We start from the raw sequence: 15,177 nt of genomic DNA on the forward strand, positions 1-15,177 counted from the left end.
ATTACCAAGCGATGGTCAGAATGGGCCCGTGCCCTTTCCCTTCCCCGCTTAGCGCCTGCACCCTTCTCCCTAGCTTCTCTTCATCTTCTTCCACGATGACTACCTCACCCGCCGACCGCAACTTGGTGTTTTTCTTGACCTGCACAGATAGCCCTTCTCCCTCTTCCTTGATCTTGTCCATCGCTCTCTCGAGGGGGCGTGATGAACTCGCACGGCGCTAGGGGAGCGCCTTCTCTCGTACCTCTCCTCCTTCTAAACCAACTTCCCATCTCTGCGCGCATGCTCGCCGCTGCCGCCTCACCCTCCTCCGTATCCTCCAGCAACCGTATCAGTCTGCCGTCCACTCCGGACGACCCCAACACCTGACGAGTGACTTTCTCATCTCTCCTGTCAAACGCCTTCCGAGAAGGGACGAGGCGACTGTCGACGTGCCGGTCCTTTCGTCCAGCTCTCTGCGCTCTCAGGCTCGCTTGCCATATCGGCTGTCTGCTCCTTCTATCTTTCCCGAGTCCCGCTTGCTCGTCCGCCAGCAGTTCCTCGCGCTGCGCTCTCCATCTCGCCTTCGGTATCCTTGTCAGCCCCTCGGGTACATGGCCGGTTAGGGCACTCGTCGTCTTGTTCTTGCAGTCGGATGCGCTTGCTTTCTTGTGTCTTGTCACTGGCTCTTGGGGTGCTAGGCAGCTCTGCTTGGCCCTGAGGGGCACGGGATGTGGCGCCCCCTTCACTCTGCCCTTGGCCCGCCTGGCTGTGCGCTGGCTCAGCCGGGAGGGGACTCAGGCTTGGGCGGCATGGCCGCGCTTCCCTGGCAAGGCATGAGACAGGGATGACGTTCTTCGATTGTCACAGGGAGAGACACATCGTTGCCGCAACTCCTCTGTCTGCACCAAATCTTGGACCAAGTGGCTGAAGGAAGCGGGAGAGGAAAGAGCCTGACGATTTGCTGACTTTCTTGCCACTCCTTCCAGGCACGTCTCATTTTTGGAGCTGAAGTTCTGAGTTTTGGCTGCGGACAAGCGCTTCAAAGGTTTGCTTCCGGCCGACTTGGCAGGGCTTGGCTGACTTTTTCTTTGCACAAGCCTGCTGCTCAAGCGACTGGCAAAGGCCTCCAGAGGTGCCAGTCCCCTTCTGAGGAATTTTGCTGGGAACGTTGAGATGAGCATGTAAACAATGGCTGCTCGCTCCAAAGGACTGTGTCATGCGTGGAGAAACTCCTTCGTGGAACCTCCTTTCACACAAGGAAAACGAGGCAGTTCCCTCCACACGAGCTCGAGAGCTGGAGGAAGGCCCTGTCTGGGCTTCCACATTGCTCTTCATTCCAGCTCCTGTCTCGTGGAAGCTCTGTGCTCTCAACTGAGCCCAAAAGATCTTCGGAGCCACGCTAAATGAGGAGGAGGAGGTCAGAGACCTGTTTAGCAAGCGGGCTGTTTACTCTGTCTGTTCTACAAGCCTGCACCAAAATCCTTGCAACTGGGGTCTCTCATTTGTTGGCTCGAACCGTTTGACTGTCGACCTTTTCTCCCGCTCTTTTATCTGAAGAACGCTGTGCAGTTTAGATGGTGAAGGACTGGCCCAGCATGCTCTTCTGGGGAAGAGGCCAGAAGGGAAGGCTGGTGGTGGTGGCGGCGGCGGCAAAAGGAGGGGGGTTGCAGTAAGACAGGGGCAGACAGCATCAGGCACCTAACCGCGCCGCCTCCGGGTGGGCTCGAACCACCATCCTTTCGGTTAACAGCCGAACGCGCTGACCCATTGCGCCACAGAGACACCTGCGGGCAGCTTGCGCCACCTCCGAGCACAGTGCTCGCCTTGCCGTCAGGCAATCGGTGCAGGAGAAGCACCAGGCTGCCCGCTGGGCCCCAGCCCCTGCGCTGAGCAGAGTGGCGCAGCGGGAGCGTGCTGGGCCCATAACCCAGAGGTCGATGGATCGAAACCATTCTCTGCTAGCCCTGCCTCTCGTGGCCTTTTGATTCAGGCTGAAGCCCACAGGCGGCCAAGACTCTTGCCCCAGCGCTGGGCACTGCAGGCGAGCAAACAGGACGCGGGAGTGACCCTCCTTCGTCTGCGTGAGCCACAAGAGGCTTTGAAGCCAGGTGGTCTCCTGCCAGAGGCTACTTTTGCTCAATGCCCTTGCCTCCTGAGGACTTGTGGGGTGTGCCCATTCTTCCATAGCAGCCCCTAGAATGGAGGCGGAGGGAGCACACGGCTCTCAGCCTCAGCGTGGTGCGCAAGGAACGTGCATCTCTCTCGACGTGTCCTTGCTTTACGTGCGTGTCGCTTGCCTAAGAAAGGTGGGAAGAAAGAGGAGGTTGACGGAAACCAGTGGACTCTGGCCATCCTGCGCATGGGCAATTGGAAAGAGAAGGTCTGATGGGACGCGCGTGGAAGCCCAGGGGGCGGCCTGTGACCGGCGGGACACAGCTTGTCAAGCACTGCCCGAGGCCCTGAAGTGGTGTGGCTGCTTGCCCACAAGTCAAGCGCACCCGTGAGAGATGAAGGCCTCCCGTATCCGTCTCCGTCTCCGTCTCCGTCTCCTCAAGCGTCGTGAAGCAAGAGAGCTGCCTCATCCCCTTTTCCCACGCAGAAGGGGGAGCGGCTGCACAGGGAGTGCACCAAGGAGGGAGGCTCTGGGAGCTCGAGGCCAGAAAGGGGAAGCACAGGCCCTCTTTCTGCCCATTTTCCATCAGGGCTCCTTTGGCATGCCAAGGGCACGCCACCATCGGCTCGATTGGTGGGCTCTTTCGCCCCGCCTCTCCAATGCCATTCATTTGCGTGCCATTGGTCCTGACACGTGCCCGTGATGGCCTGCTGGAAAGTCAAGGGCTGATGTGCGAGAGGTCGCAGCCTCCTGGCTCCCTGGCCGGCCCGAAGCATCACTGGTTGCCGGCTCTCTTTTCCTGCCCAGAAAGGTGGGCGGGCCCCTGCTGAGGGAACACACCAGGGAGGCTCTTGCCATCGTCCTCATCAACCATGGGCTCAGCGCCCGTTGGTGTCCAATGCCCGTCTCACTAGCGCCTTCCATCTTTCCCTCTCGAGCGTGGAGCGCCCTGCTTGCTGTAGACGAGCTCCGTGCCAAGCTGATCCATCGGCTCCCTGTTCTCTCTGGGCTCTGCCTCTCCTGTTCGAACCCACCGTTATGCCCAATACCGGGCTCTCCATTTTTCAAGTCGTCCTTCCTCTGGCAAATAAGCCCGGAGACCTGGAACTTCCACTGGGGGAACCTTCTGGAGCAGATTCCCTTTGGGCTGAATCTTCCCATACAATTCCTCCTTGGTGACCTTCTCCGCCCAGCCTATTCTCAGCATCCTGCTCCAACAACTCCTCTCCAACGCCACGAACCTTCTCGCTGAAACTTGCCTTTTCACCCACCTCTCCCAGACGGACAACATGCTGCTGAGCGCTCCGCTTTCTGCCTTTCGCTTTGCCAGATCTGATCCGTCGCCTTCAAACTCGCTCTTGCTTTCACGCTCCTAGGCGCTAGTTTCTTCTTCCAGTCCACATCATACGTTACGCCCCTAGCCGGATGCGTGAACTTCTCTACGTTGTCTCCTTCGAGCCCCTCGCCGCTGATCTTCCTCCCTATTTCCTTATCGCCAATTACCAAGCGATGGTCAGAATGGGCCCGTGCCCTTTCCCTTCCCCGCTTAGCGCCTGCACCCTTCTCCCTAGCTTCTCTTCATCTTCTTCCACGATGACTACCTCACCCGCCGACCGCAACTTGGTGTTTTTCTTGACCTGCACAGATAGCCCTTCTCCCTCTTCCTTGATCTTGTCCATCGCTCTCTCGAGGGGGCGTGATGAACTCGCACGGCGCTAGGGGAGCGCCTTCTCTCGTACCTCTCCTCCTTCTAAACCAACTTCCCATCTCTGCGCGCATGCTCGCCGCTGCCGCCTCACCCTCCTCCGTATCCTCCAGCAACCGTATCAGTCTGCCGTCCACTCCGGACGACCCCATCACCTGACGAGTGACTTTCTCATCTCTCCTGTCAAACGCCTTCCGAGAAGGGACGAGGCGACTGTCGACGTGCCGGTCCTTTCGTCCAGCTCTCTGCGCTCTCAGGCTCGCTTGCCATATCGGCTGTCTGCTCCTTCTATCTTTCCCGAGTCCCGCTTGCTCGTCCGCCAGCAGTTCCTCGCGCTGCGCTCTCCATCTCGCCTTCGGTATCCTTGTCAGCCCCTCGGGTACATGGCCGGTTAGGGCACTCGTCGTCTTGTTCTTGCAGTCGGATGCGCTTGCTTTCTTGTGTCTTGTCACTGGCTCTTGGGGTGCTAGGCAGCTCTGCTTGGCCCTGAGGGGCACGGGATGTGGCGCCCCCTTCACTCTGCCCTTGGCCCGCCTGGCTGTGCGCTGGCTCAGCCGGGAGGGGACTCAGGCTTGGGCGGCATGGCCGCGCTTCCCTGGCAAGGCATGAGACAGGGATGACGTTCTTCGATTGTCACAGGGAGAGACACATCGTTGCCGCAACTCCTCTGTCTGCACCAAATCTTGGACCAAGTGGCTGAAGGAAGCGGGAGAGGAAAGAGCCTGACGATTTGCTGACTTTCTTGCCACTCCTTCCAGGCACGTCTCATTTTTGGAGCTGAAGTTCTGAGTTTTGGCTGCGGACAAGCGCTTCAAAGGTTTGCTTCCGGCCGACTTGGCAGGGCTTGGCTGACTTTTTCTTTGCACAAGCCTGCTGCTCAAGCGACTGGCAAAGGCCTCCAGAGGTGCCAGTCCCCTTCTGAGGAATTTTGCTGGGAACGTTGAGATGAGCATGTAAACAATGGCTGCTCGCTCCAAAGGACTGTGTCATGCGTGGAGAAACTCCTTCGTGGAACCTCCTTTCACACAAGGAAAACGAGGCAGTTCCCTCCACACGAGCTCGAGAGCTGGAGGAAGGCCCTGTCTGGGCTTCCACATTGCTCTTCATTCCAGCTCCTGTCTCGTGGAAGCTCTGTGCTCTCAACTGAGCCCAAAAGATCTTCGGAGCCACGCTAAATGAGGAGGAGGAGGTCAGAGACCTGTTTAGCAAGCGGGCTGTTTACTCTGTCTGTTCTACAAGCCTGCACCAAAATCCTTGCAACTGGGGTCTCTCATTTGTTGGCTCGAACCGTTTGACTGTCGACCTTTTCTCCCGCTCTTTTATCTGAAGAACGCTGTGCAGTTTAGATGGTGAAGGACTGGCCCAGCATGCTCTTCTGGGGAAGAGGCCAGAAGGGAAGGCTGGTGGTGGTGGCGGCGGCGGCAAAAGGAGGGGGGTTGCAGTAAGACAGGGGCAGACAGCATCAGGCACCTAACCGCGCCGCCTCCGGGTGGGCTCGAACCACCATCCTTTCGGTTAACAGCCGAACGCGCTGACCCATTGCGCCACAGAGACACCTGCGGGCAGCTTGCGCCACCTCCGAGCACAGTGCTCGCCTTGCCGTCAGGCAATCGGTGCAGGAGAAGCACCAGGCTGCCCGCTGGGCCCCAGCCCCTGCGCTGAGCAGAGTGGCGCAGCGGGAGCGTGCTGGGCCCATAACCCAGAGGTCGATGGATCGAAACCATTCTCTGCTAGCCCTGCCTCTCGTGGCCTTTTGATTCAGGCTGAAGCCCACAGGCGGCCAAGACTCTTGCCCCAGCGCTGGGCACTGCAGGCGAGCAAACAGGACGCGGGAGTGACCCTCCTTCGTCTGCGTGAGCCACAAGAGGCTTTGAAGCCAGGTGGTCTCCTGCCAGAGGCTACTTTTGCTCAATGCCCTTGCCTCCTGAGGACTTGTGGGGTGTGCCCATTCTTCCATAGCAGCCCCTAGAATGGAGGCGGAGGGAGCACACGGCTCTCAGCCTCAGCGTGGTGCGCAAGGAACGTGCATCTCTCTCGACGTGTCCTTGCTTTACGTGCGTGTCGCTTGCCTAAGAAAGGTGGGAAGAAAGAGGAGGTTGACGGAAACCAGTGGACTCTGGCCATCCTGCGCATGGGCAATTGGAAAGAGAAGGTCTGATGGGACGCGCGTGGAAGCCCAGGGGGCGGCCTGTGACCGGCGGGACACAGCTTGTCAAGCACTGCCCGAGGCCCTGAAGTGGTGTGGCTGCTTGCCCACAAGTCAAGCGCACCCGTGAGAGATGAAGGCCTCCCGTATCCGTCTCCGTCTCCGTCTCCGTCTCCTCAAGCGTCGTGAAGCAAGAGAGCTGCCTCATCCCCTTTTCCCACGCAGAAGGGGGAGCGGCTGCACAGGGAGTGCACCAAGGAGGGAGGCTCTGGGAGCTCGAGGCCAGAAAGGGGAAGCACAGGCCCTCTTTCTGCCCATTTTCCATCAGGGCTCCTTTGGCATGCCAAGGGCACGCCACCATCGGCTCGATTGGTGGGCTCTTTCGCCCCGCCTCTCCAATGCCATTCATTTGCGTGCCATTGGTCCTGACACGTGCCCGTGATGGCCTGCTGGAAAGTCAAGGGCTGATGTGCGAGAGGTCGCAGCCTCCTGGCTCCCTGGCCGGCCCGAAGCATCACTGGTTGCCGGCTCTCTTTTCCTGCCCAGAAAGGTGGGCGGGCCCCTGCTGAGGGAACACACCAGGGAGGCTCTTGCCATCGTCCTCATCAACCATGGGCTCAGCGCCCGTTGGTGTCCAATGCCCGTCTCACTAGCGCCTTCCATCTTTCCCTCTCGAGCGTGGAGCGCCCTGCTTGCTGTAGACGAGCTCCGTGCCAAGCTGATCCATCGGCTCCCTGTTCTCTCTGGGCTCTGCCTCTCCTGTTCGAACCCACCGTTATGCCCAATACCGGGCTCTCCATTTTTCAAGTCGTCCTTCCTCTGGCAAATAAGCCCGGAGACCTGGAACTTCCACTGGGGGAACCTTCTGGAGCAGATTCCCTTTGGGCTGAATCTTCCCATACAATTCCTCCTTGGTGACCTTCTCCGCCCAGCCTATTCTCAGCATCCTGCTCCAACAACTCCTCTCCAACGCCACGAACCTTCTCGCTGAAACTTGCCTTTTCACCCACCTCTCCCAGACGGACAACATGCTGCTGAGCGCTCCGCTTTCTGCCTTTCGCTTTGCCAGATCTGATCCGTCGCCTTCAAACTCGCTCTTGCTTTCACGCTCCTAGGCGCTAGTTTCTTCTTCCAGTCCACATCATACGTTACGCCCCTAGCCGGATGCGTGAACTTCTCTACGTTGTCTCCTTCGAGCCCCTCGCCGCTGATCTTCCTCCCTATTTCCTTATCGCCAATTACCAAGCGATGGTCAGAATGGGCCCGTGCCCTTTCCCTTCCCCGCTTAGCGCCTGCACCCTTCTCCCTAGCTTCTCTTCATCTTCTTCCACGATGACTACCTCACCCGCCGACCGCAACTTGGTGTTTTTCTTGACCTGCACAGATAGCCCTTCTCCCTCTTCCTTGATCTTGTCCATCGCTCTCTCGAGGGGGCGTGATGAACTCGCACGGCGCTAGGGGAGCGCCTTCTCTCGTACCTCTCCTCCTTCTAAACCAACTTCCCATCTCTGCGCGCATGCTCGCCGCTGCCGCCTCACCCTCCTCCGTATCCTCCAGCAACCGTATCAGTCTGCCGTCCACTCCGGACGACCCCATCACCTGACGAGTGACTTTCTCATCTCTCCTGTCAAACGCCTTCCGAGAAGGGACGAGGCGACTGTCGACGTGCCGGTCCTTTCGTCCAGCTCTCTGCGCTCTCAGGCTCGCTTGCCATATCGGCTGTCTGCTCCTTCTATCTTTCCCGAGTCCCGCTTGCTCGTCCGCCAGCAGTTCCTCGCGCTGCGCTCTCCATCTCGCCTTCGGTATCCTTGTCAGCCCCTCGGGTACATGGCCGGTTAGGGCACTCGTCGTCTTGTTCTTGCAGTCGGATGCGCTTGCTTTCTTGTGTCTTGTCACTGGCTCTTGGGGTGCTAGGCAGCTCTGCTTGGCCCTGAGGGGCACGGGATGTGGCGCCCCCTTCACTCTGCCCTTGGCCCGCCTGGCTGTGCGCTGGCTCAGCCGGGAGGGGACTCAGGCTTGGGCGGCATGGCCGCGCTTCCCTGGCAAGGCATGAGACAGGGATGACGTTCTTCGATTGTCACAGGGAGAGACACATCGTTGCCGCAACTCCTCTGTCTGCACCAAATCTTGGACCAAGTGGCTGAAGGAAGCGGGAGAGGAAAGAGCCTGACGATTTGCTGACTTTCTTGCCACTCCTTCCAGGCACGTCTCATTTTTGGAGCTGAAGTTCTGAGTTTTGGCTGCGGACAAGCGCTTCAAAGGTTTGCTTCCGGCCGACTTGGCAGGGCTTGGCTGACTTTTTCTTTGCACAAGCCTGCTGCTCAAGCGACTGGCAAAGGCCTCCAGAGGTGCCAGTCCCCTTCTGAGGAATTTTGCTGGGAACGTTGAGATGAGCATGTAAACAATGGCTGCTCGCTCCAAAGGACTGTGTCATGCGTGGAGAAACTCCTTCGTGGAACCTCCTTTCACACAAGGAAAACGAGGCAGTTCCCTCCACACGAGCTCGAGAGCTGGAGGAAGGCCCTGTCTGGGCTTCCACATTGCTCTTCATTCCAGCTCCTGTCTCGTGGAAGCTCTGTGCTCTCAACTGAGCCCAAAAGATCTTCGGAGCCACGCTAAATGAGGAGGAGGAGGTCAGAGACCTGTTTAGCAAGCGGGCTGTTTACTCTGTCTGTTCTACAAGCCTGCACCAAAATCCTTGCAACTGGGGTCTCTCATTTGTTGGCTCGAACCGTTTGACTGTCGACCTTTTCTCCCGCTCTTTTATCTGAAGAACGCTGTGCAGTTTAGATGGTGAAGGACTGGCCCAGCATGCTCTTCTGGGGAAGAGGCCAGAAGGGAAGGCTGGTGGTGGTGGCGGCGGCGGCAAAAGGAGGGGGGTTGCAGTAAGACAGGGGCAGACAGCATCAGGCACCTAACCGCGCCGCCTCCGGGTGGGCTCGAACCACCATCCTTTCGGTTAACAGCCGAACGCGCTGACCCATTGCGCCACAGAGACACCTGCGGGCAGCTTGCGCCACCTCCGAGCACAGTGCTCGCCTTGCCGTCAGGCAATCGGTGCAGGAGAAGCACCAGGCTGCCCGCTGGGCCCCAGCCCCTGCGCTGAGCAGAGTGGCGCAGCGGGAGCGTGCTGGGCCCATAACCCAGAGGTCGATGGATCGAAACCATTCTCTGCTAGCCCTGCCTCTCGTGGCCTTTTGATTCAGGCTGAAGCCCACAGGCGGCCAAGACTCTTGCCCCAGCGCTGGGCACTGCAGGCGAGCAAACAGGACGCGGGAGTGACCCTCCTTCGTCTGCGTGAGCCACAAGAGGCTTTGAAGCCAGGTGGTCTCCTGCCAGAGGCTACTTTTGCTCAATGCCCTTGCCTCCTGAGGACTTGTGGGGTGTGCCCATTCTTCCATAGCAGCCCCTAGAATGGAGGCGGAGGGAGCACACGGCTCTCAGCCTCAGCGTGGTGCGCAAGGAACGTGCATCTCTCTCGACGTGTCCTTGCTTTACGTGCGTGTCGCTTGCCTAAGAAAGGTGGGAAGAAAGAGGAGGTTGACGGAAACCAGTGGACTCTGGCCATCCTGCGCATGGGCAATTGGAAAGAGAAGGTCTGATGGGACGCGCGTGGAAGCCCAGGGGGCGGCCTGTGACCGGCGGGACACAGCTTGTCAAGCACTGCCCGAGGCCCTGAAGTGGTGTGGCTGCTTGCCCACAAGTCAAGCGCACCCGTGAGAGATGAAGGCCTCCCGTATCCGTCTCCGTCTCCGTCTCCGTCTCCTCAAGCGTCGTGAAGCAAGAGAGCTGCCTCATCCCCTTTTCCCACGCAGAAGGGGGAGCGGCTGCACAGGGAGTGCACCAAGGAGGGAGGCTCTGGGAGCTCGAGGCCAGAAAGGGGAAGCACAGGCCCTCTTTCTGCCCATTTTCCATCAGGGCTCCTTTGGCATGCCAAGGGCACGCCACCATCGGCTCGATTGGTGGGCTCTTTCGCCCCGCCTCTCCAATGCCATTCATTTGCGTGCCATTGGTCCTGACACGTGCCCGTGATGGCCTGCTGGAAAGTCAAGGGCTGATGTGCGAGAGGTCGCAGCCTCCTGGCTCCCTGGCCGGCCCGAAGCATCACTGGTTGCCGGCTCTCTTTTCCTGCCCAGAAAGGTGGGCGGGCCCCTGCTGAGGGAACACACCAGGGAGGCTCTTGCCATCGTCCTCATCAACCATGGGCTCAGCGCCCGTTGGTGTCCAATGCCCGTCTCACTAGCGCCTTCCATCTTTCCCTCTCGAGCGTGGAGCGCCCTGCTTGCTGTAGACGAGCTCCGTGCCAAGCTGATCCATCGGCTCCCTGTTCTCTCTGGGCTCTGCCTCTCCTGTTCGAACCCACCGTTATGCCCAATACCGGGCTCTCCATTTTTCAAGTCGTCCTTCCTCTGGCAAATAAGCCCGGAGACCTGGAACTTCCACTGGGGGAACCTTCTGGAGCAGATTCCCTTTGGGCTGAATCTTCCCATACAATTCCTCCTTGGTGACCTTCTCCGCCCAGCCTATTCTCAGCATCCTGCTCCAACAACTCCTCTCCAACGCCACGAACCTTCTCGCTGAAACTTGCCTTTTCACCCACCTCTCCCAGACGGACAACATGCTGCTGAGCGCTCCGCTTTCTGCCTTTCGCTTTGCCAGATCTGATCCGTCGCCTTCAAACTCGCTCTTGCTTTCACGCTCCTAGGCGCTAGTTTCTTCTTCCAGTCCACATCATACGTTACGCCCCTAGCCGGATGCGTGAACTTCTCTACGTTGTCTCCTTCGAGCCCCTCGCCGCTGATCTTCCTCCCTATTTCCTTATCGCCAATTACCAAGCGATGGTCAGAATGGGCCCGTGCCCTTTCCCTTCCCCGCTTAGCGCCTGCACCCTTCTCCCTAGCTTCTCTTCATCTTCTTCCACGATGACTACCTCACCCGCCGACCGCAACTTGGTGTTTTTCTTGACCTGCACAGATAGCCCTTCTCCCTCTTCCTTGATCTTGTCCATCGCTCTCTCGAGGGGGCGTGATGAACTCGCACGGCGCTAGGGGAGCGCCTTCTCTCGTACCTCTCCTCCTTCTAAACCAACTTCCCATCTCTGCGCGCATGCTCGCCGCTGCCGCCTCACCCTCCTCCGTATCCTCCAGCAACCGTATCAGTCTGCCGTCCACTCCGGACGACCCCATCACCTGACGAGTGACTTTCTCATCTCTCCTGTCAAACGCCTTCCGAGAAGGGACGAGGCGACTGTCGACGTGCCGGTCCTTTCGTCCAGCTCTCTGCGCTCTCAGGCTCGCTTGCCATATCGGCTGTCTGCTCCTTCTATCTTTCCCGAGTCCCGCTTGCTCGTCCGCCAGCAGTTCCTCGCGCTGCGCTCTCCATCTCGCCTTCGGTATCCTTGTCAGCCCCTCGGGTACATGGCCGGTTAGGGCACTCGTCGTCTTGTTCTTGCAGTCGGATGCGCTTGCTTTCTTGTGTCTTGTCACTGGCTCTTGGGGTGCTAGGCAGCTCTGCTTGGCCCTGAGGGGCACGGGATGTGGCGCCCCCTTCACTCTGCCCTTGGCCCGCCTGGCTGTGCGCTGGCTCAGCCGGGAGGGGACTCAGGCTTGGGCGGCATGGCCGCGCTTCCCTGGCAAGGCATGAGACAGGGATGACGTTCTTCGATTGTCACAGGGAGAGACACATCGTTGCCGCAACTCCTCTGTCTGCACCAAATCTTGGACCAAGTGGCTGAAGGAAGCGGGAGAGGAAAGAGCCTGACGATTTGCTGACTTTCTTGCCACTCCTTCCAGGCACGTCTCATTTTTGGAGCTGAAGTTCTGAGTTTTGGCTGCGGACAAGCGCTTCAAAGGTTTGCTTCCGGCCGACTTGGCAGGGCTTGGCTGACTTTTTCTTTGCACAAGCCTGCTGCTCAAGCGACTGGCAAAGGCCTCCAGAGGTGCCAGTCCCCTTCTGAGGAATTTTGCTGGGAACGTTGAGATGAGCATGTAAACAATGGCTGCTCGCTCCAAAGGACTGTGTCATGCGTGGAGAAACTCCTTCGTGGAACCTCCTTTCACACAAGGAAAACGAGGCAGTTCCCTCCACACGAGCTCGAGAGCTGGAGGAAGGCCCTGTCTGGGCTTCCACATTGCTCTTCATTCCAGCTCCTGTCTCGTGGAAGCTCTGTGCTCTCAACTGAGCCCAAAAGATCTTCGGAGCCACGCTAAATGAGGAGGAGGAGGTCAGAGACCTGTTTAGCAAGCGGGCTGTTTACTCTGTCTGTTCTACAAGCCTGCACCAAAATCCTTGCAACTGGGGTCTCTCATTTGTTGGCTCGAACCGTTTGACTGTCGACCTTTTCTCCCGCTCTTTTATCTGAAGAACGCTGTGCAGTTTAGATGGTGAAGGACTGGCCCAGCATGCTCTTCTGGGGAAGAGGCCAGAAGGGAAGGCTGGTGGTGGTGGCGGCGGCGGCAAAAGGAGGGGGGTTGCAGTAAGACAGGGGCAGACAGCATCAGGCACCTAACCGCGCCGCCTCCGGGTGGGCTCGAACCACCATCCTTTCGGTTAACAGCCGAACGCGCTGACCCATTGCGCCACAGAGACACCTGCGGGCAGCTTGCGCCACCTCCGAGCACAGTGCTCGCCTTGCCGTCAGGCAATCGGTGCAGGAGAAGCACCAGGCTGCCCGCTGGGCCCCAGCCCCTGCGCTGAGCAGAGTGGCGCAGCGGGAGCGTGCTGGGCCCATAACCCAGAGGTCGATGGATCGAAACCATTCTCTGCTAGCCCTGCCTCTCGTGGCCTTTTGATTCAGGCTGAAGCCCACAGGCGGCCAAGACTCTTGCCCCAGCGCTGGGCACTGCAGGCGAGCAAACAGGACGCGGGAGTGACCCTCCTTCGTCTGCGTGAGCCACAAGAGGCTTTGAAGCCAGGTGGTCTCCTGCCAGAGGCTACTTTTGCTCAATGCCCTTGCCTCCTGAGGACTTGTGGGGTGTGCCCATTCTTCCATAGCAGCCCCTAGAATGGAGGCGGAGGGAGCACACGGCTCTCAGCCTCAGCGTGGTGCGCAAGGAACGTGCATCTCTCTCGACGTGTCCTTGCTTTACGTGCGTGTCGCTTGCCTAAGAAAGGTGGGAAGAAAGAGGAGGTTGACGGAAACCAGTGGACTCTGGCCATCCTGCGCATGGGCAATTGGAAAGAGAAGGTCTGATGGGACGCGCGTGGAAGCCCAGGGGGCGGCCTGTGACCGGCGGGACACAGCTTGTCAAGCACTGCCCGAGGCCCTGAAGTGGTGTGGCTGCTTGCCCACAAGTCAAGCGCACCCGTGAGAGATGAAGGCCTCCCGTATCCGTCTCCGTCTCCGTCTCCGTCTCCTCAAGCGTCGTGAAGCAAGAGAGCTGCCTCATCCCCTTTTCCCACGCAGAAGGGGGAGCGGCTGCACAGGGAGTGCACCAAGGAGGGAGGCTCTGGGAGCTCGAGGCCAGAAAGGGGAAGCACAGGCCCTCTTTCTGCCCATTTTCCATCAGGGCTCCTTTGGCATGCCAAGGGCACGCCACCATCGGCTCGATTGGTGGGCTCTTTCGCCCCGCCTGTCCAATGCCATTCATTTGCGTGCCATTGGTCCTGACACGTGCCCGTGATGGCCTGCTGGAAAGTCAAGGGCTGATGTGCGAGAGGTCGCAGCCTCCTGGCTCCCTGGCCGGCCCGAAGCATCACTGGTTGCCGGCTCTCTTTTCCTGCCCAGAAAGGTGGGCGGGCCCCTGCTGAGGGAACACACCAGGGAGGCTCTTGCCATCGTCCTCATCAACCATGGGCTCAGCGCCCGTTGGTGTCCAATGCCCGTCTCACTAGCGCCTTCCATCTTTCCCTCTCGAGCGTGGAGCGCCCTGCTTGCTGTAGACGAGCTCCGTGCCAAGCTGATCCATCGGCTCCCTGTTCTCTCTGGGCTCTGCCTCTCCTGTTCGAACCCACCGTTATGCCCAATACCGGGCTCTCCATTTTTCAAGTCGTCCTTCCTCTGGCAAATAAGCCCGGAGACCTGGAACTTCCACTGGGGGAACCTTCTGGAGCAGATTCCCTTTGGGCTGAATCTTCCCATACAATTCCTCCTTGGTGACCTTCTCCGCCCAGCCTATTCTCAGCATCCTGCTCCAACAACTCCTCTCCAACGCCACGAACCTTCTCGCTGAAACTTGCCTTTTCACCCACCTCTCCCAGACGGACAACATGCTGCTGAGCGCTCCGCTTTCTGCCTTTCGCTTTGCCAGATCTGATCCGTCGCCTTCAAACTCGCTCTTGCTTTCACGCTCCTAGGCGCTAGTTTCTTCTTCCAGTCCACATCATACGTTACGCCCCTAGCCGGATGCGTGAACTTCTCTACGTTGTCTCCTTCGAGCCCCTCGCCGCTGATCTTCCTCCCTATTTCCTTATCGCCAATTACCAAGCGATGGTCAGAATGGGCCCGTGCCCTTTCCCTTCCCCGCTTAGCGCCTGCACCCTTCTCCCTAGCTTCTCTTCATCTTCTTCCACGATGACTACCTCACCCGCCGACCGCAACTTGGTGTTTTTCTTGACCTGCACAGATAGCCCTTCTCCCTCTTCCTTGATCTTGTCCATCGCTCTCTCGAGGGGGCGTGATGAACTCGCACGGCGCTAGGGGAGCGCCTTCTCTCGTACCTCTCCTCCTTCTAAACCAACTTCCCATCTCTGCGCGCATGCTCGCCGCTGCCGCCTCACCCTCCTCCGTATCCTCCAGCAACCGTATCAGTCTGCCGTCCACTCCGGACGACCCCAACACCTGACGAGTGACTTTCTCATCTCTCCTGTCAAACGCCTTCCGAGAAGGGACGAGGCGACTGTCGACGTGCCGGTCCTTTCGTCCAGCTCTCTGCGCTCTCAGGCTCGCTTGCCATATCGGCTGTCTGCTCCTTCTATCTTTCCCGAGTCCCGCTTGCTCGTCCGCCAGCAGTTCCTCGCGCTGCGCTCTCCATCTCGCCTTCGGTATCCTTGTCAGCCCCTCGGGTACATGGCCGGTTAGGGCACTCGTCGTCTTGTTCTTGCAGTCGGATGCGCTTGCTTTCTTGTGTCTTGTCACTGGCTCTTGGGGTGCTAGGCAGCTCTGCTTGGCCCTGAGGGGCACGGGATGTGGCGCCCCCTTCACTCTGCCCTTGGCCCGCCTGGCTGTGCGCTGGCTCAGCCGGGAGGGGACTCAGGCTTGGGCGGCATGGCCGCGCTTCCCTGGCAAGGCATGAG

General features: G+C 59.1%; 8 non-coding genes across 8 annotated transcripts; 4 read left to right on the forward strand and 4 right to left on the reverse strand.

The window, feature by feature from the left end:
• Nucleotides 1-1,687: 1,687 nt before the first annotated feature.
• TRNAN-GUU (transfer RNA asparagine (anticodon GUU)) lies at nucleotides 1,688-1,761 on the reverse strand. Its single transcript has one exon. It is a non-coding gene; the product is annotated as a tRNA-Asn (tRNA).
• Nucleotides 1,762-1,868: 107 nt separating this feature from the next.
• On the forward strand, nucleotides 1,869-1,940 carry TRNAM-CAU (transfer RNA methionine (anticodon CAU)). The gene has a single exon. It is a non-coding gene; the product is annotated as a tRNA-Met (tRNA).
• Nucleotides 1,941-5,277: 3,337 nt separating this feature from the next.
• Nucleotides 5,278-5,351, reverse strand: TRNAN-GUU (transfer RNA asparagine (anticodon GUU)). The gene has a single exon. It is a non-coding gene; the product is annotated as a tRNA-Asn (tRNA).
• A 107-nt stretch (nucleotides 5,352-5,458) lies between these two features.
• TRNAM-CAU (transfer RNA methionine (anticodon CAU)) lies at nucleotides 5,459-5,530 on the forward strand. The gene has a single exon. It is a non-coding gene; the product is annotated as a tRNA-Met (tRNA).
• A 3,337-nt stretch (nucleotides 5,531-8,867) lies between these two features.
• Nucleotides 8,868-8,941, reverse strand: TRNAN-GUU (transfer RNA asparagine (anticodon GUU)). The gene has a single exon. It is a non-coding gene; the product is annotated as a tRNA-Asn (tRNA).
• Nucleotides 8,942-9,048: 107 nt separating this feature from the next.
• TRNAM-CAU (transfer RNA methionine (anticodon CAU)) lies at nucleotides 9,049-9,120 on the forward strand. Its single transcript has one exon. It is a non-coding gene; the product is annotated as a tRNA-Met (tRNA).
• A 3,337-nt stretch (nucleotides 9,121-12,457) lies between these two features.
• TRNAN-GUU (transfer RNA asparagine (anticodon GUU)) lies at nucleotides 12,458-12,531 on the reverse strand. Its single transcript has one exon. It is a non-coding gene; the product is annotated as a tRNA-Asn (tRNA).
• A 107-nt stretch (nucleotides 12,532-12,638) lies between these two features.
• TRNAM-CAU (transfer RNA methionine (anticodon CAU)) lies at nucleotides 12,639-12,710 on the forward strand. Its single transcript has one exon. It is a non-coding gene; the product is annotated as a tRNA-Met (tRNA).
• Nucleotides 12,711-15,177: the final 2,467 nt, after the last annotated feature.

This window comes from Carettochelys insculpta, chromosome 22 (assembly GCF_033958435.1).
Source record: "Carettochelys insculpta isolate YL-2023 chromosome 22, ASM3395843v1, whole genome shotgun sequence".
NCBI lineage: Eukaryota > Metazoa > Chordata > Testudines > Carettochelyidae > Carettochelys > Carettochelys insculpta.